The sequence below is a fragment of the Phoca vitulina genome, unplaced genomic scaffold (assembly GCF_004348235.1).
Source record: "Phoca vitulina isolate PV1807 unplaced genomic scaffold, GSC_HSeal_1.0 scaffold1, whole genome shotgun sequence".
In the NCBI taxonomy this organism is placed as follows: Eukaryota; Metazoa; Chordata; class Mammalia; order Carnivora; family Phocidae; genus Phoca; species Phoca vitulina.
In genome coordinates, this window is record NW_022589704.1 from 81,707,150 (window position 1) to 81,728,721 (window position 21,572).

The window sequence follows — 21,572 nt, forward strand, 5'->3', positions numbered from 1 at the left end:
TTAGATGGGACCAATTATTACATTTCCTTTTCTTCCACTCCTCTTCTTCCAAACTTTAGATTATAAAGGGGCACACATACACTGTGGTAATTCTATTCTACCTTTCTGAAAAAAGCCAGAACACCTAAATTTTAAGATTTTAAAATAAATTTTGCCTTAGTGGTAATAAAGCACAAGAAAACCAGTGTTGAACAATGAAAGTTAATGGCAAGCCATTTTCTTCATATTTTAAAGCACCTTGTGTATATAAATATTTAGTGTACTTGTGTATAGTAAGTATTTTTAAAATGTTGAATGAATGAATAAGTGAATGAATGAATGTTTACTTGTAAGATATGAATGCTAGCAGGAAAAAAAAGGAATCAAGTTGGGAAATGTAAACTGGTTTTTAAATTTCTTTTATGTCTGCTGTTTACTGACAATGTTAGAGGTTTGATTCATCAAAAATCAATGAGTAAAATATTACTCATTGAAGAAATAATGATTTTTATATTGTCCATTATTATGTATCAGTTTACGTGCCCATATGGTTTGTCAAAAGCCAACGAAGTGGGAGATTGCTGTCGAATATGCTATTACTATGGGTTTGTTGGTAATTAAACATCCTATGGTGAGAGAAAAATCATTCAAAATATTATCAAAGAAAAATCCACTTTGATGGATATGCATTATTGCTTCAGAGATTTTTCACTGTTATTACAGCTAAACAATTAGCCCTCAAATTTGTAATATTAAATATATAGATGAAATATTAGAAATACAATTGAAACAGCAATAATGTAGTGTACATTACAAAGTCTCTTCATAAAAATACTAAGCTTTCAGTTCCCAGGAAGGATTAAGATGTATGGAAATGGAGAGGTAATTCTGGAAAGACATTTGGAGGCAGAGAATAAAGATCCATTCATGTTAGCTTGATGATTAGAAATGTTATAAGATGGATACAGAATTTAAAAAAAAATGAAAGTAAACTATCTTAGCAGATGTCACAAAATATTAGCACACAATTTTTTTAAATGTTTATAATTATCCTTTTTGAAAAATGAAATGTTTAGATGCAAAGCATCTCAGGGAACTACCTTAGTGGAGATCATTCTTTACTATTATAATGTTCTTCCTTTATGACTTAAGTTATTTTCAGTTTCAACTTCTTGCCCTTGCAAACTGATTATTTTCTCACTTCCTTTCTTTTCTTTTGTCATAGTATATCTTTATTTAAGACTTCTGCTTATTTATGGCATGTGTAGGTTTTTATTGTTTCAGAGGTCCTGCTTATGGACTTCTCTTTTTGTATATATCCAGATTTGCTCATCACCTTCCCTAATTTCTACTTTCTGTGTCTTACAGTCCAAATTCAGAGAGAGATCATCTAATTAAATGAAAGATTTACAAAATATAACACATTTCTGGTGTAACTTTTTATGTCAGGAGCTCAGGAGCCATTTCAGGAAATTTGCCACTAGTATGTATTTGTTATTAACTGCTCTGGAGTTTGTCTTCAGAGTACAAATTCAGGGAACAAAATGCTGTCTTGGGGTCCCATCGCTAGCCAAATCACCTTGGTGGAGTTCTGAGGTCACCTACATGTAAGAACATGCTTAGAAGAAGGTTATACATAAGAGAAGTACATTGAAATTTTTCAGGGCTTTGCAGAACTGGTAGATACGTTCCATGGTATGCCTTCCAACTGATGTTAACAGTGATAGTAGATAAAAATCTTAAAGAATCAACAAAAATTTTTAAAAAGCTGAAACTCCAAAATAGTTATCATTTTATCATAAAATCATTTAATACATTAAAGTGCTATCTACTGTCATTTATTTTGCCAAGAAAATGTGATTATAATGAATAACACCTCAATTAATCTAAGATAGTATTAAAAATGTTGGTATTCTAATAGTTTATACATGGTCATTCTATCTGATTAAAAGCACTATAATAAAGGTTGACTCTACTCTCAAGTTCCGTAGTAAAATCATATTTAAACCATACTGAAATAATAAGTCAAGCAGAAGAGTGCAGTTATCAGAAAGGACCACCCTGTATAAACGTTGAAGTGATTTATTCAGAGAAGTCCTTTACTTTTTATGGTAGAGACCCGTGGAGAAGTAAACTTTCAGTTTAGGAGGCAAAGGAATTGGTGATTTACCCATTTGACAGTAGTAGTTATTTTTTTAAATTAAAGAGAATGGGGTTCATCTTCAAAGTAAAGATTTAGTTACCAAAGCCACATCATTATTCTGGTTATTGAACCTTTCACAGTAAACAAGAAGATGAAATAGTTTAAGAGAGGGAGAAATGTGAGCTTTTCTGTGAGCTTTATTGGGTGTTCTTATGCACTTGTGAAATGTTTTCCTATTTTAGGTTAAGTATTTTTTTTTTTTTAAAGATTTTATTTATTCATTTGCGAGAGAGACAGATAGAGAACAAGCAGGGGGAGAGGCAGAGGGAGAGGGAGAAGCAGACTCCCTGCTGAGCAAGGAGCCGGATGCGGGACTTGATCCCAGGACCCTGGGATCGTGACCTGAGCCAAAGGCAGACGCTTAACCATCTGAGCCACCCAGGCACCCTTTAGGTTAAGTATTAAGTGGAGTGACATGTGGCTGCACCATTTTTACACCCCCTTCTTAACTGACATACACTTCCATACACTATTTGAAATAATAAGTGAGCAATTTGAATTAAGTGTAGGTGTTAGTAACATTTGCAGAATTTTCCACATTTTGCTCTTGGCTCCTGCCATTAGACTTTTAACTATTGAGAAAGAAAGCTATAGACATTTCAAGTGATACCCTGTCTGGTTTCCTTCATAATGGCAGTATGGAGCCAAATTTATCCTCATGAAACACACATGCAACTTGGTTTTGAGGAGAATTTCAGAATGGCAGTGCCAAATCTAGGATAGTGCATTAGAGATCATTTGTGCCCTTGTTTTCATTTCATAGGAGAAGACGGGCTCAGAAAGGTTGTCGGACAAAAGCAAAATTGCAAATAAAAATGGATATTTTACTAAAGAGGGGATATAGGCATACCTTCTTTTATTAAACTTCACAGACACTGAGGGTTTTTTTTTGTTGTTTTGGGGGTGGTTTGTTTGTTTTGTTTTGTTTTACAAAGTGAAGGTTTGTGACAACCCTGTGTGGAGTAAGTCTTTTGGCATCGTTTTTCCAGCAGCATTTGCTCACTTTATGTCTCTGTGTCACATATTGGTAATTCTCACAACATTTGAAACTTTTTCAATATATTTGTTATGTTGAGCTGTTATCAGTGATCTTTGATATTACTGCTGTCATTGTTTTGGGGTACCACCAACCATGCCTATATAAGACGGCAAGCATAAACAATAAATGTATGTGTTCTGACTGCATCACTGACCAGCCCTCAATTTCTCTCCTTCTTCTCAGACCTCCCTATGCCTCAGCACAATATTGAAATTAGGCCAATTAATAATCCTACAGTGGCCCTTCTTAAGTGGTTAAGTGAAAGGAAGAGTCACAGATCCCTCACTTTCAATCAAAAGCTAAAGGTGATTAAGCTTAGTGAGGAAGGCATATCAAAAGCCAAGATGGGCTGAAAACTAGGTCTCTTGAACCAGTTAGTCAAGTTGTGACTGCAAAGGAAAAGTTTTTGAAGGAAATTAAAAGTGCTATGCTAGTGAACACACAAATGATAAGAAAGCAAAACAGCCTTATTGCTGATAGGGAGAAAGTTTTTGTGGCCTGGATGGATCAAACCAGCTACGACGTTCACTTAAGCCTAAGCCTGATCCAGAGCAAGGCCCTAACTCTCTTCATTTCTTTGAAGGCTGAGAGAGGGTTAGGAAGCTGCAGAAGAAAAGTTCAAAGTTAGCAGAGGTTGGTTTATGAGTTTTAAGGAAAAAAGTCATGTCTATAACATAAATTTGCAAGGTAAAGCAGCTGGTGCCAATTTAGAAGCCGCAGCAAGGTATCCAGAAGATCTAGCTAAGATAAGTAATGGAGGGTAGCTACATTGAACAGGTTTTTTTTTTAAAGATTTTATTTATTTATTTGACAGAGAGAGACACAGAGAGAGAGGGAACACAAGCAAGGGGAGTGGGAGAGGGAGAAGCAGGGTCCCCGCTGAGCAGGGAACCCGATGCAGGGCTCGATCCCAGGACCCTGGGATCATGACCTGAGCCGAAGGCAGGCTTAACGACTGAGCCACCCAGGCGCCCCTACATTAAACAGATTTTCAATGTAGATGAAAACAGCCTTCTATTTGGAAGAAGATGTCATCTAGGACTTTTATAGCTAGAGAGGAGAAGTCAATGCCTGGCTTTAAAGCTTCAAAGGACAGGCTGACTCTTGTTAATGGCTAATGCCGCTGGTGACTCTAAGTTAAAGCCAGTGCTTATTGACCATTCTGAAAATCCTAGGCCTCTTAAGAATTATGCTGACTCTACTCTGCCTGTGCTTTATAAACAGAACAACAAAGTCTGGATGATAGCACATCTGTTTACAACATGGTTTACTCAATATTTTAAGCCCACTATGGAGATCTACTGCTCAGAAGAAAAAAATTTCTTTCAAAATATTACTGCAAACTGATAATGCACCTGGTCACCCAAGAGCTCTGATGTACAAGAGATGTACAAGAGATGAACATTTTTCATGCTTGCTAACATTACATGCATTCATTACATGCCTTTGGATCAAGGAGTAATTTTGACATACAAATTTTATTACTTAAGAAATTTATTTTTCATAAGGCAATAGCTGCCAATGGATAGTGATTTCTCTGATGGATCTGGACATGGTAAACTGGAAACTTTCTGGAAAGGATTCACCATTCTAAATGCCATTAAGAACATTTGTGACAATTCACAGGAAAATGTCAAAATATCAACATGCACAGGAGTTTGGAAGAAGTTGATTCCAAATCTCAGGGATAACTTTGAAGGTTTCAAGACTTCAGTGGAGGAAGTAACTGTGGATGTAGTGGAAATAGAAAGAACTGGAATCAGAAGTGAGTCTGAAGATTTGACTGAATTGCTGCAATCTCGTGGTAAAACTTAAATGAATAAGTTGCTTCTTATGGATGAGCAAAGAAAGTGGTTTCTTGAGTTGGAATCTACTCCTGGTGAAGATGCTGTGAAGATTGTTGAAGTGACAACAAAGGATTTAGAATGTTATATTAACTTAGTTGATAAAGTGGGGGCAGAGTTTGAGAGGATTAACTCCCAGTTTTGAAAGGAATTCTATTGTGGGTGAAATGCTATCAAATAGCATCAGTGCTACAGAGAAATCATTTGTAAAAGGAAAAGTCAATTGGTGCAGCAAATTTTATTGTCTTATTTTAAGAAATTTCCACATCCACCCCAATCTTCAGCAGCCACTATTCTGATTAGTCAGCAACCCACCAACATTGAGGCCATAATTCCTACTAGCAGGAGAGCCTGGGTGGCTCAGTAGGTTAAGTGTCCAGAGTCTTGGTTTCAGCTCAGCTCATCATCTCAGGGTTGTGGGATCAAGACCAGTGTGGGGCTCCGTGCTCAGCAGGGAGTCTGCTTGAAGGTTCTCTCCCTCTGCCCTTCCTCCTGCTTGTGCGTGCATGGGCTTTTTCTCTCTCTCAAATAAATAAATAAATAAGTACATAAATAAATCTTTAAAAAGAAAAAAAAGAATTTCCACTAGCAAAAATATTATAACTTGCTGAAAACTCAGATCATAGCTAGCATTTTTTTAGCAATAAAGCATTTTTAAATTGAGGTATGTGCATTGTTTTATGAAACATAATGCTATTGTACACTTAATAAACTATAGTGTAGTATAAACATAACTTCTATATGCACTGGGAAACCAAAAACTTCATTTGACTAGCTTTATTGATATTTGCTTTATTGCAGTGGGCTGGAACCAAACCTGCAATATCTCTGAGGTACTCCTGTATGTTTATGGAGAGATTTTAAATAATTTATTCTGTTTTCTCCCAATTTATAAGAAAAAAGATTTTTCATAAATTATTTTATAATGAGCAAATAAATTTAGAGACTTAATTTACACTTAATTTTTGAAGGAAACTCAGCATATGTTCCAACCCTAATTAACAACTTTGCTTTAACTTATCAAATGCTGTAGGGATATATGCAAGTTTCTACAGTGTTCATGTTATACCCTTTAAAAATTCCCACTGTGGAGGGGTTCCGGGGTGGCTCAGTCTTTAAGCATCTGCCTTTGGCTCAGGTTATGATCCCAGGGTTCTGGGATCGAGTGCCGCATTGGGCTCCCTGCTCAGCGGGAAGCCTGCTTCTCCCTCTCCCACTCCCCCTGCTTGTGTTCCCTTTCTCGCTGTGTCTCTGCAAATAAATAAATAAAATCTTAAAAAAAAAAATTCCCACTGTGGAATGTCCTCAGTGTCTGTTGTTGGGACACATTTGTCCAATATTCTGCCCATTATTACAAGGAAATCCCATCAATTTAATTAAATAAGAAACAAGTGAAATATACAACCTCTTAGCTTACATCTAGTCTCTTTGCTACCTCATCATTTTGCTCTTGTTGATATGCTCCTTGATGCTTTCGTGTGGAATTCTTTCTCAACATCTTAAGCTCCTAGAGGTCCCGGACTACATTTTTTATTCCCCAACACTCCTTCTCAGGGTCTGGTACAATATTATGAACATGTTGTTTTAATAAATTATTATTTGCTAAGTAATTATGTTATACTTGAGAGAGCTCATGCATGAGGTGGGTTATTCAGCAAGTAGTAATTAAGCAAGTGAAGTCATACATGCCTTTCATTTAGTTTTCACTCTTTCTATTTCCGTTTAATTTTGTTTGCTGATAATGTTCCCTAGGAATACCTAGAACTAATCCTCAGATAGTTCTGCCTTGTATATTGTAAGGAGATGACTACTATATAGTTGTTCTCTATGAGTAAACTCTCTGAAATTGAATTCTGAGGTGACCTTGGAGATGACGAGGTTGCAAGCTTTGAATTCTCATGGCTACTAACACTCTGAACTTCAATAAATCTTAGAGAAATTTATCAGAATTGAGAGATTTTATGAATTTTTACATTTTATTGAGTATTTTGATAGTTCTTATGAAGTACAAATCAGAAACTGTTCTTGAAAGGTGAGGTGGGAGTTTTTGAAATGAAAGCGTAAACCTATAGAGAATCTGAGATTAGCTAATCATATTATTAGTTGAGTAAGAAACCCTGGAATTGGGCACATGACCAGGATGGGCACACATGCATCAGTTGTACCTGATAGGGTACTGTAAAAACATCTTAGGCAATTTATCACAAACAGGTAACTTATAGATATGTCTTATTTAACATGTGTAACAGTTTATAAACATTCAAATATGTTGTAACACTTAAAAGTTGAGAAATTTTACTTAAAAATTTGAACTTGTGGTTCTCTTGGACAGTCAGGTCTGGCAGTTCTGGTTTTAAATCTTAGCACAGCTACAATTGACCGAATCAGCTAGCCCCTTTTGATGGAGTAGTTACTATTATTTACAGAATGATTATATGTTTTTTAGGCCCCCTACAGTTGGCACTAGTTTCTTCACCTATTTATGTGATCTGCCCAGCCATCTTTGGCTTTTGGCTTTCTAAGTAATAGCTCAAACCCACAAAGATTTGTGTTCTTGAATTACTAGAAGTAACTTAATGGGTTTATTGAACTACATTCAAAGCTGGAACAAGATAATATAGATCTGTACTGTTCAATATGGTGGCCACTTCACATGTACAACTATTTAAATTTAAATTCATTAAAACTAAATTAAAAATAGAGCAAAGAAGGGGGAGGGGAGTAAAAGATACAAACTTCCAGAATATAGTTAACAATATGTAACAACTTTTCATGGTGACAGATGGTAACTAGATTTATTGTGGTGATCACTTTGTGATGTATATGATGTTGAATCACTATGTTGTACATTTGAAACTAATATAATAATGTATGACATCTACACTTCAATAAAAAAAGAAAAAAATAAAAATTCAGCTGTATTAGCTGTATTTCTAGCTGCATTTCAAGCTGTCCTTTCACATAGATTGAGAAAATTTTTATCATTGCAGAAAGTTGTATTAGACAATACTGATACAGAAAGTAAAGTCTTTACAAATGACAGTGACAAAAGCTAAATCAAGGATGGTAAACTTCAAATTGAAAACACTAAAGCACAAATAAGTAAACATCCAGCACCCACTGAATTGAAGCATAGGAAGTGGGAAGTGTTTAAAAAGATAATCCAAATCTCCTTAAATCTATTAAAGCACACTGGCCCAAATGATTGCAGTCTAAGGAAATGGAAGTATTTATACATGGAATGAGAAAAATTACCGCTGACAATTGAGGTTATGAACAGTTGGATTTCTAGAAGAAAAACCTGGGAAAAAGTCCTGGGGACTATATACAAGGGCACTTATTAATCTTTGGGTGGGCATAATTATATAATGGATCCCCAAACTGATGGCTTAGGAATACTTAAGAAAACAGTTGCATAATGAGCCAGCTTATGAGAAGAACAAATAATGGCAAAATACCTATTAACTTGGCCACTGCATTGAAATAATTTTAATGAAAAACTTTAAGACACTTTATTGTCTTACTTAATAATGATTTGCCTAGCTAATCTTCAGGGTCTCTTCAAGTTCAAAAATATTATGCTTTTACTATTGAAAGAAGAATGTCTTTGAATGTAAGATTTAGAATAATTAGATTTATAGCTGAGTCAATAACTTTACTTAAAATATAATCACTAAATAGATGGTAATTCAGGAGGGATCTCTTGTGGCATTCCATAAAATCAGAAGATTATACATTGAGATGTGTCATGTTTTATATTTTTGTCAATGATTTGAATGAATGAATTCATACAAGGCAATCTTATTAAATTATCAGGTGACACAAAGCTGGGAGGAAAAGTTAATATATGCAATGTCAGAATTAAAATTTGAACAGATTTGATGTCTCAAAACTAACAAGAGTTAAGAGGATTTTTTTTTAAAGGTGATGCTTAATGGAGAATTTTTTTTAAGGACATAGACTTGTATTCCTTAAGAAGTTATGAATTTTAGACTCAAGATTCAAACAACTTGACAGTCTGAATTCTGGGTTGAATTAAACAAGGTGGTTAGTGGTGATGCCCTAGTATTCAGCCTAAAATAAAACCAGCTGTGGGGATACACCTGCTCCTTGAAATGCCTTCTTCACTTGACTTCAGGAAAGCACGCTCCTTGCTTTTCACCTATTCTACAACTACTCCTCTGTTGTCTGTACTGATTCATCTTCATCTCCTCTATCTCTTAACATTAGAGAGCTTTAGTATTTGTACCGCCTATTTCATCTCCACTCATTCCTTTAGTGAGTTATCACTGACTGATACCATTGAATCTCTTATGTGTGGAGACATTTTCAGTTTTAAATCTCAAGTCTACACCTGTTTCTGAACTCTATGTTCATATATCCAGCAGCCTACTTGCATAGGCATTCTCCTCTTGAATATCCAGTGGATATCTCATACTTCCATGGACCCAATTCCTCATTTTGTCTTCCAGACTTGCACCACCTTCAGTTTTCTCCATCTCAATTAATGGTACTTAAGTTTTTACTCTAGTTGAGGACAAAAAATTGGAGTCATTCTTGACTCTTTGCTTTTTCTCACACTCTAAATATAATCAGTCAGAAAATTTTGTCTAAATATTTCTAGAATTCCTAGGTTTTCAACGTTTCCACTATGCCACACTGATCCAGTGTACCATCAGCTCTCACCAGGATACTTCAGTAGCATCCTAACTCTCTTTCTGTTCTCCCCCTTGCTACATTCTGTGTACTTTGAACTCCCTAGTCAGATTAATCCATTTATATATGACCCTGTTACTTCTCAGCTCAGTCTTCCAGTTGGGCCCCTTCTCACCAATAATACATTCCTGAAGTCTCTACAATGGTCTACAAGTCATTCCTCCCCCGTTTCATTTCTGCCCCCCCCCATTTCATTTCTCTGCCACCACATTGGTCCCTCTCTGTTCCTTTAACACAGCCGGCCCACTCTTACCTCAGGGCATTGCACTCTGCCTGTAATGCTTTATCTCCAATGTGTTTTTGTTGCTCATTCCCTCATATCTTTCAAATTTTTAGTCAGATATTACTTTCTCAGTGAGACTATCCTATTTAAACTGTCTATTTAAGCATTTTCAGTTTCTCCTAACCCCTGACTTGCTTCCATACTTATTTTTTCTCCATAACATGTATCACCTTCTAAACTACAGTATAACTGGGACACCTGGGTGGCTCAGTCGGTTAAGCCTCTGCCTTCAGTTTAAGTCATGATATCAGGTTCCTTGGATTGAGCCCCAAGTTGGGCTCCCTGCTAAGCAGGGAGTCTGCTTCTCCCTCTCCCTTTGCGCTCCCCCTCCATTCATGTGCTCTCGCTCTCTCTCTCAAATAAATCAATAAAATCTTAAAAAAATAAACTACAGTATAACGTACATTTTTATTATCTGTCTTTCCCCCCTAAAATATAAACTCCCAGTGTCAAGGAATTCTTCCTGTTTTATTCACCATTTTATACCTTACTCCTAAGTTAGTGTTAGCATATAGTAGGTGCACAGAAATTATTTCTGAATGAATGCATGCATGTGGGAACAAATTAAAGAATGACTCAATAAAGCTACTGTGGAAAAGATGAAGGATTTACCTCTCCAAGTTCAATGTTCATCATTGCTGAGGCATCTAAGAAAAGCATCTTGGTTTATAGGAATGAGGTCTAGATTAAGAGGCATAAAAATAAAAACCCTCTGTTGTCTGCACCAGCACAAACTTTTATTTTGAATTTATGCCTTTGAAGAAGGCACTTGAAAAACATCAGTTTTAATGGAGAATGTTAGAAAGTTTTAAAAAATAATTTAGAGGTTGTTCAATGAAAAAATAAACTTATGATGAGTAGATTCAGAAAGAACTAGTAGTAATGGGTGAAAATTACTGATCTAGTTTCAGTGTTTAAAACACTATCATCAATATTCTATATAATTACTATTTAAAATGGTGTGATTTATAATTGTCAGTAGGAAGCTTCCTTTTTGAGGGAGTACTCAAGCAGAGGCTAGATCGTTAACTGTCTAGAAAATTATAGAATGAGATGTGTACTGGGTAGAATGAGAGTCTTGTAGATCCCATCTGAGTCCTAATATTCTATAATTTTTACTACTAAGCAGAGATTAATACACAAATATGACTATGTGAGTAGTTATGTATGTATATAGATTAGGTTTATATAAAATTTATGTACATAATTGGTATATATATATACATATTTATACACACACATTATACACACACATATCTCACATAAATATGCCAGTTTTATTTTTACACACATTAATTTGATCCTAGAAATCACCTCCTTACATGTAAAACTCACCCACCTTTGCCTGAGCTTAGAGTTCAGATACTACAACCTGTTCCTTCCAGTGTTTTCTCCTCTCTGGGACATAAAATTCCATGTACAAAGTCAAGGCCTTTGGATGATAAGCATAACTTTGGGCCTTTAAAAGATCAAGAGCTGGCCATACTGATAAACCTTTTTCCCAACCATTACTGCTTAAACTAAGTTTTAAATTTTCTCCAATATAAATTCATTTTCCACAGAACACACAATTAGAATTACAGTTCTCTTTTACAAAAGCTATTTCCCTCTTATAAGTTATTTCTTAAACTTTTCCCTATGCAGACAGTTTTCTGAAAGTGACAAGCATGAATTAAACTTACGGTATGAGGCTTATATATTGACACATGAGGTTATCTTTTGTTTACTGAAATAGGTCAAAAGGAAAGAGAAGGAAAAAAAATCAATGATCTGGCAAGATGAGTTAAAGTTGATATTGTCTACTGTTTCAGAGAGCAGGTGTTGTATTTATTATTGCTGTGAAGATTGAGAGAAGGGTGGGTGAGAATTTTCAAATAAAATTTTCAGATAATTTCCAGATAAAATTCCCTTGTGAATGAACTGCTTTCAAAAATTGATAACATAATTGTCAAAGAATCATATAGTTTATTAGATTTAAATATTCAAATTTTGTCACTGTTTACAATAGTAATGATTTTTAAATGACTCCATACCAGGGTTTCTGAAACTTTTAAGAGGCATAAGAACTACCAAAGGAGCAAAATATAAATACAGATCCCTGACCTCCAGATAGTCTGATTCTTTAGGTCAAGATAACACAGAGACATGCGTATTTGATGAACATGCACCCTTGGCCTCCCTCTACTACATGGTTTAGATGGTCCATGGACCACACTTTACCTAACACTCTAAACCTTTATGTACATCCATATTTTTAAATCAAAGGTATCCTTTTGTATGCCTGATTCATACTATATAGATATGTAATAGAGTAAAAGTCCATTTGTGTTTCGGTCTAGACTTTTATTTATTTTTTTTCCTTCTTGCACATGTTTATTCTAACAAGTCCTTTCATCATGTCTTCCAAAATGTATATGGAAGGAAACAAAATAATTTTCTTTCCTAGCTGAGGCCGCTCACTTTACAGACACATATTTGGGGAGAGAGCACCCTCATGTGGTTATATGATGCTAAAAATGTTCTGAGATTTTATTTTTATGTCTTGGGCGACCACAAGAAAATAATTGCTGGTAACAGCACCACCAACCCATTGGATCGTTTTATTTCCAAAGAGTTTTTAGAGGAACTTTTTTTGGGGGGGTTTAGCTTGCAAAAATGGTCACACTCCCACTTGCATTTTCAGGTTCCCACAACTGTGGTTTCCTTTAATGATTCAAGAAACTTGTCATAATGAATGTTAAGTTTTAATGAAATGTTAAGTCGTAATGAAATGAAATTAAGCTTTTGGGGACACAGGACTCATCAACACACAAACACGGCATTCTGTTATTTATTTATTTTTTTAAGTAGGCTCTACACCCAGCATGGAGCCTAATGCGGAGCTTGAACTCACCACGATGAGATCAAGACCTGAGCTGTTATCAAGAGTTGGGTGGTTATCAGAATGAGCCACCCAGGCACCCCATGTTCTGTTATTATTTAGTGGTTTTCCTGGACCATGGGAATAATTTAACTTTGTTCCAAAGTCATAAATGAAAATAAAAAATATTCTGGTTTAGGGAAATTTTTGAATGGACATTAAGCAGTTCAAAAACAACAACAAAAATAACTTTTATACAAATGCAACTGCCCCTGAACTTGAGCACAAAAATTTTTGGATGACAAACATTTCTGTAGAGGACCTATATCCCACTTACTACCACTGTTGTGCTTGGGGAATGTCAGACACTCTAAAAAAATAGTAACTCCAGCCAAAAGAATAGCATTAACAACAGTAAACAAAAAAAATATTGGAGTCAAGAGTGATGTTTTGATTAAGATGTATTATAATGTAAGGGAATAATTTCAAATGCTTGCAGTGAAATTGATAATCATTTAAAATAAAAAGCTTGTCATTCTATTGCCTTAATTGGCCGTGATTGTTATGTAGGGAAGGCAGTCCACTTAACATGTACTTTTCTTTTCTGACTGAGCCCTGTGGTCTGATTTATCACTAAATTCTCAAAAATGACATTCTTTTTGTGAAAATGTGATTTCCCAAGGGTTTTAAAAACATTCAGTTGTTTTTCTCTTGGATATTCTCCCTGTTTTACAAATGTAACTCAACCCATAGTTTTCCTTTTTCTATTGTTTTACAATATAAATTTGCTTTGTGTAGATACTTGTTAAATATAAGCAAGAAGCACATACATAACATGAATTATACAGTAAACATATAAAAAAGAATTATGTCACCAACAATCTCTCCTTACACTTCACAGAAATAAATGTTTTTACCATCTTGGTGTGTTTGAATCCAATGTTTTTATGCATATGAAAAGTATCTTTACAAATAATTATATTGTATATAGAAAAAATATATAAGCATATATATACATGTTTATACGTGTGAATTCATTGTATATATTGCTTTATATCTTTTGACCTTAGACTATTATAATCTTTTTGTGTAATCAAATGTTTAATGTTCTAGTAGATGAGTGTGTGTATATTAAGATTTAGTCATCCTTTATTTGGATGCATTTCCAATGATTTAACATTATTTATAACACAGGATGAAAATCCAATGTTCCAAAAAGTTTGTGTGCATACAGAATATTTTGGAGTTAAATTCCTGAATAATTTTAAGATTGCTGATATGTTGGCAATCTAGAAAAATTATATTAATTTAAACTTTTACTAATAAAGAGTAAAATAATAGTAATAGTAATAGTAATGGTAGTAGTAATAATAGTAGTAGTAACAATAGTAATATTGAAGAATAGCGTGGAGCCTATGGCAGTAGGTTACAGGAAAAATAGAAAAAGAGTATGAAGATAGTTTGATAAAAGTAGAGAAAGGATTATTTAGATAATTTACCATAGGAAACTGAAATCAGTTTTAAATTACAAAGTCCGGAGTCATGGGGCGCCTGGGTGGCTCAGTCGTTAAGCGTCTGCCTTCGGCTCAGGTCATGATCCCAGGGTCCTGGGATCGAGCCCCGCATCGGGCTCCCTCCTCCGCGGGAAGCCTGCTTCTCCCTCTCCCACTCCCCCTGCTTGTGTTCCCTCTCTCGCTGTGTCTCTCTCTGTCAAATAAATAAAATCTTTAAAAAAAAAAGTTTAAAAAAAAAAAAAAAGTCCGGAGTCATAATCACATCTGAAGAATATAAGCAATTCAGAAAAGAGAAAGTGAGATATAAGATGCAAGGAAATAATTTAGGAGAAAAATAATTACTTGGCAGAGCCCTAAAGCTTATTAGAATAACAAAGAGCAGAAGTACTTCAGTAATCATAATCAGTGCTGTAAATGACCAACCAAGAAATCATAAGAAAGCCTAAGAAAACTATACTAGTGAAAGTAATCCTAAAGAAGATGTCCTAAGTATTTGAATTATTACAGAAAGGATTTATTAAGGATTTGAATCCAGAAGAAAAATGATTGGCATCACCAATCATGAGAATAAAAATTGATAATGACCCAGAACAATAAAATCTACAGTCAATAGGGTGAGAGATTGTACACTGAGAATTCTTTAGCTCCATAGCATATAAGTGACATAACAAAGCAAGAGAAAGGCATTTTCAAATATACAAGGCTCAGGAATTATACAATCCAGACATTCTTCTAGAAAAATTTACTTGAAGACATAACTCAGACAAATGAGAGGAGAATGGAAATAAGAAGGTATGGATAAAGATTTTGTTAGGGGGCATAGAGGGTGCCATTATATTACTTGTAATATAAAATTAGGTAAAAAACCTACAAAAAACAGGCAGTACCATATAAATTTTTTTTTTTTTTTAAAGATTTTATTTATTTATTTGACAGAGAGAGAGACAGCGAGAGAGGGAACACAAGCAGGGGGAGTGGGAAAGGGAGAAGCAGGCTTCCTGCCGAGCCGGGAGCCCGATGTGGGACTCGATCCCGGGACTCCAGGATCATGACCTGAGCCGAAGGCAGTCGCTTAACCAACTGAGCCACCCAGGCGCCCCAGTACCATATAAAATTTAAAAAATATATATATAGGAGCAAAAGAAAACATGACTTAAATCAATAAAACTAAATAAATCTATTATAACAAAAATGTAACAATTATGAGCTTATAAATAAAAGGAAAAATACTTTCAACATGAGTTAAAACATTAACTTTATGCTATCCATAAGATATATATTCAAATTTATGCTTAGTTTATAATAATGTATGCAAATCGAAACTTTGTCAATTATTTTAACTACAAGACATATTCGACTATTGGAAGTACTCAGTAAGGTAGGTACTATTGTCTCTATTTTTAATATATAAGGAGACTGGGGGCGCCTGGGTGGCTCAGTTGGTTAAGCAACTGCCTTCGGCTCAGGTCATGATCCTGGAGTCCTGGGATCGAGTCCCGCATCGGGCTCCCTGCTCAGCGGGGGGTCTGCTTCTCCCTCTGATCCTCTTCCCTCTCATGCTCTCTGTCTCTCATTCTCTCTCTCTCAAATAAATAATAAAATCTTAAAAAAATATATATATAAGGAGACTGACACTTAGAAAATTTTATAGATTTGAGCAAATTCAGTTTTTAAATGAATGCTGGAACCCTGACCTTCTGATTACTAAAATTTGGGGTTTTTCCTGGTACATTATAACACAGAATTTTCATTTTCTAAGTTTCTAACATATACCATTATATTTAGAAAATAAATTACATTTTAAAATCATTTTATGATTATATGAATACTGATCATGGACAATCAGGAAAATAGACAAAATGGAAATAGAATGAATGAAACAACCCCATGTGTTATACTAATTAATTCAATGTCATATGACTGGGTTTTAAAATACCTCTATTCTGCTGACTTTGCCAAGAGCTTGCTGTTCTTTACCTGCTTTCTTATTTGCAAAATGAGTTAATATTATTAATTATACTTATCACTGTAGGATACTTCAGAGAAGAATGAAGTAATATTTTTTCATTTTGTTGTTTCAAGGTTTTATTTAAATTCTAGTTAGTTAACATATAGTCTATTGGTTTCAGGAGTAGAATTTAGTGATTCATCACTTACATATAACACCCAGTGATCATCCTAACAAGTGCCCTTCTTAATATACCCATCACCCATTTAGTCCATCCTGCACCTACCTCCCCTCCAGCAACCCTAAGTTTGTTCTCTATAGTTAAGAATCTCTTATGGTTTGCTTCCCTCTCTCTTTCTTTCTCCTTTTTACATTCATCTGTTTTGTTTCTTAAATTCCACATATGAGTGAAATCATATGGTATCTGTCTTTCTCTGACTGACTTGTTTCGCTTAACATAATACACTCTAGCTCCATCCATGTCATTGCTAATGGCTAGATTTCATTCTTCTGATGGCTGAGTAATATTCAATTGTGTGTATATTATATTACGTCTTCTCTATTCATTCATCAGTTGGTGGACCTTTGGGCTCTTTCTATAATTTGGCTATTGTTGACAATGCTGTTAAAACATCAGGGTGCATGGGTCCCTTTGAATCAGTATTTTAATCTAGGCATTAGCATCTACCTGACTTGAAACCTTTCTAATAAGAGTTAAAACCAATATATTATAAACAATAATGTGATCAGTGTAGCCCAAGGTTGCCTGTGGGTCCCAAGCAGGGATTTGTATCTCTTTGATGCAGTTTTTCATTGCCAGCACTCCATTTAATGCTTGCTCCACACTTGCTATTTAATATACTGTTCTTGAATTAATTAATTGATTAGCTACTTAGTTATGTAATAAAAAGAGGCTTAAACTTTCTAAGTGGAAGTATCTTTATTTAGGACTTTTTGAAAGAGGATTTGTTGAGGCAAACTAAAACTATTCTTTAAAATTAATTATGTTAATACTATAAAAATTTAACTTAGAAACATGTTTAAAAAATCAAAAACAATTAGATACGATGTGGGTCTGTAGTTGTTAGCTACCCATCCTTTCTACCCAGACAGTGTGTCTAGCTGTTCAGTTTCCCTTCCCTCCTACAGGTAAAGGTTAATATTCTGTCCCATCAAGTGGCATGGTTTATATCAGACTAGCTATATCTGCATCTGAATTTATTTATAAAGTTCAGAGTTCTGAGTCATTGTGCATGCAACTACTCAAAGAATAACATTTAAACTACCAGCTTAATCAATTGTTATCAATGGCTCTTGATTTCTGCTTTCATATGTGACTTATATAAACCATAAGGAAATGGATGACAGTCATACTGTCAGCATTTGCAAAATATGTTTTCCAGCAGCCTAGGGAGTAATTTGATTAACACACACACACACACACACACACACTCTTACACACAATTTAACACCATCTGAATGCACCTCCCCTAATCCTTAAAATTTTGTTATTCAATAATTACTTCTAATATTTCACTCTTTGTTTTCTCTATGGCATAATCATGTGTCACCCTCTTTCTACCTGCTGCCCATTCATCCCCAGCTACAGTTCTTGTGGTTAAACACTAACTCCAATAGAGCTTACACATAAGTGCCCCTTCCACTCAAACCCCTATACACACATGCTTGGGTGTATGCATGAATACACACACACACACACACACACACACACACAAACACACACACACACACGTGTTTGGTTGTTATCCAGTTTCTTTTTCCCTAGTTCTCAGCACTAGATCTAAGTGTTAGTCTGTTTATACTGTATGCATGGAAAGTATAGGAGACTAATGGTTTTTGTAAGTTACGGCAATTTTAGAATATATGATTTTTAGTCTGGATCTAGTTCTTCCTTTATACTACCAGTAACTGAAGAAAGAGGGCCCTTCATTTAGTTCATCTGTTTTCTACTCCTGATTCGCTTGCTTTATGACTCTGAGCAAGTAATCCTTTCTTTTGGTCTACGGTTTCATCATCTTTAAAAGAAAGGAATTAGGGGCGCCTGGGTGGCTCAGATGGTTAAGCGTCTGCCTTCGGCTCAGGTCATGATCCCAGGGTCCTGGGATCGAGTCCCGCATCGGGCTCTCTGCTCCTTGGGAGCCTGCTTCTCCCTCTGCATCTCTCTCTGTCTCTCATGAATAAATAAATAAAATCTTTAAAAAAAAAAAAATAAAAAAAAAAATAAAATAAAAGAAAGGAATTAAACAAATGACCTCAAAAGTCTGTTTCATCTCTATAATACAAGTCTAAGAAAATTATTAGGTTGAAACATATGAAGATGACACTTTCTAGGTCAAATTGTTGAATGTTGGGTTTTCATATGATTAGTCTTGCTAATTGGATATCTTGTAGGACTAGAGATATTATATTCATTCTTGTTTCAAGAGGTGGCATTGCTATTAGATACCGTTGAGGATATGTCATTCCTTTCTTTCTTTAGTAGCCTGAGATTCTGAGCTCTATTAGAGCACGGTCTCCATTTTTCAGTATTTTATGCCCTTGTGCCTAGAACAGTGTCTGACAAATACTAGTCACAGAGTAAATGTTTGCTGAATGAATAGTATTATGACTTAAAATTATTAAATTCTCCAGAATTATAATTATTAATAATGATGATAATCAGACATGTTGAAATACTAGAGTAGATAATACCAAAGGTGAAATTTCTGACAGCTCTGTTAATGGGAAGGTGACAAGTTAATCTTAGCTAAAATAATCAAAGGTGTGGCACAGCAGACAAAGATGTAAAAGCTGTGTCAGGTTAGTACAGGGTTTAACATGGTTTTATGAATATTGCTTTTAAATTATATTTATTTTGTAATTATAAATATATGCCTAAAAACATAAAAAAACATGTTTAAATAAAAATAATTTATAATTACCACCCAGAGAAAAATAATAAAATTGGGGCCATATGTAATACCTTCTTATGCCATTATCATTTCCCCATGTCATTAAATATTCTTTGAGAACATTCTTTCATATTTTTATTATTTTTTTTAGATTGTACATTTTATTTAAGGTGTACAATGTGATGATTTCATATATGTATACATTGTGAAATGATTACCACAATCAGATTAATTACACATCCGTCTCCTCAGTTACCTTTGTGTGTGTGTGTGTGTAAATATGCTTGTATATGTGTGTGTGTGTTTGTGTGTGTATGATGAACACTTAATATCTACTCTTGTAGCAAATTTCAAATATGGAGTAACTTATAGTAATTATTAGCTGTAATCACTAATGTTATACATTAGATCTCCAGAACTTACTCACCTTATAACTGAAAGTTTATACCCTTTGACCAACATTTCCTCATCTCTTCCCAGCCCCCCAGCTCCCCAACCACTGTCTACTCTCTGGTTCTATGAGTTTAACTTTTTTAAGATGCCATAGGTAGGTGAGATTATATAGTGTTTGTCCTTCTATGTCTGGCTTATTTCACTTAACATACGTTTTACAAGTTATCCACGCTGTGAAAGCAACAGATTTTCCTTCTTTTTTATGGCTGAATAATATTATATTGTATGTGCATTTATAGTGTGTGTGTATGTAATATGTATATATATTATATATACTTCACATTTTTTTTATTCATCTATTGATGGACATTTAGATTGTTGCCATATCTTAGCTATTGTGAATAATGCTGCAATGAACATGGGAGAGCAGATATCTCTTCAAGATACTGATTTCATTTCCTTTGAATATAAATCCAGAAGTGGGATTGCCGGATCATATGATAGTTCTATTTTTAGTTTATTGAGGAACCTTCATACTAATTTCCATAATGACTATACCAATTTACATTCCCATGAACAGAGCCCAGGGGTTTTCTTCACATCTTCACCAACATTTATTATTCTTGACTTTTTGATAATAGCTATTCTGATAGACAACAATTGTTATCCTTGACTTTTTGATAATAGCTATTCTGATAGACAAGAGGTGATATCTCATTGTGTATCTAATTTGTGTTTTCCTGATGACTAGTGATGTTTGGCACCTTTTCATCTTCCTGTTGACTGTGTGTATGTCTTCTTTGGAAAAATGTCAGGTCCTATGCCCATTTTTAATTGGATTATTTGATTTTTTACTCTTAAGTTGTAGGAGTTTTTTTTATATATATTTAGGATATTAAACCTTTATTATATATATGGTTTGCAATTTTTTTCCCATTTCATAGGTTGCCTTTTCATTTCGCCAGCTGTTTCCTTTATTGTACAGAAGCTTTGTACAGTAGTCCCACTTGTTGGTTTTTGCTTTTGTTACCTTTGCATTTTGGTACCATATCCAGAAAACAATTGACAAGACCAGAGTCAAGGAGCTTTTCCGCTAAGATTTCTTCTAGGAGTTTTATGGTTTCAGGTCTTGCATTTATGTCTTTAATCTATTTCAAGTTAACTTTTGTGTTATAGTTATAGGGTTCAATTTCATTCTTCTACATGTGGATATTCTGTTTTCCCAGCAGCATTTATTGTTTTGGCCAGTGGGGTTGTTTGTGGTTCCATATGCCTTTTAGAATGTTTTTTCTATTTCTATGGAAAATGTCATTGAAATTTTGATAAAAATTGCAATGAATATGTAAATTGTTTTAGATGGTATGGTCATTTTCACAATATTAAATCTTTGAACCCATGAACATGGAATATCTTTCCATTTATTTGTGTCTACTTCATTTTTTTTCATGAATGTGTTGTAGTTTCCAGAGTGCAGATCTTTTACTGCCTTGGTGTTAAATTTATTCCTAAATATTTTATTCTTTTTGTTGCTATTGTAAATGGGACTGTTTTCTTAAATTCTTTTTCAGATAGTTCCTTCTAGGTATATAGAAATGCAACTGATTTTTGTATATTGATTTTATATCCTGCAACTTTACTGGATTCGCTTATTCTAATTTTTTTATGTGTGTTTGTGTGTGGAGTCTTTGGTGTTTTCTATATATAAGATCATGTTATTTGCAAAGAGAGACAATATAATTTTTTTTCCTTATGATCTGGATGCCATTTATTTCTTTTTCTTGACCTATTGCTCTGACTAGGACTTCCAGTACAATGTTGAATAGAAGTGGTGAGACTTAGCATATTAGCCGTGATTATTTTAAATTTTGAGGGTGAAATTTC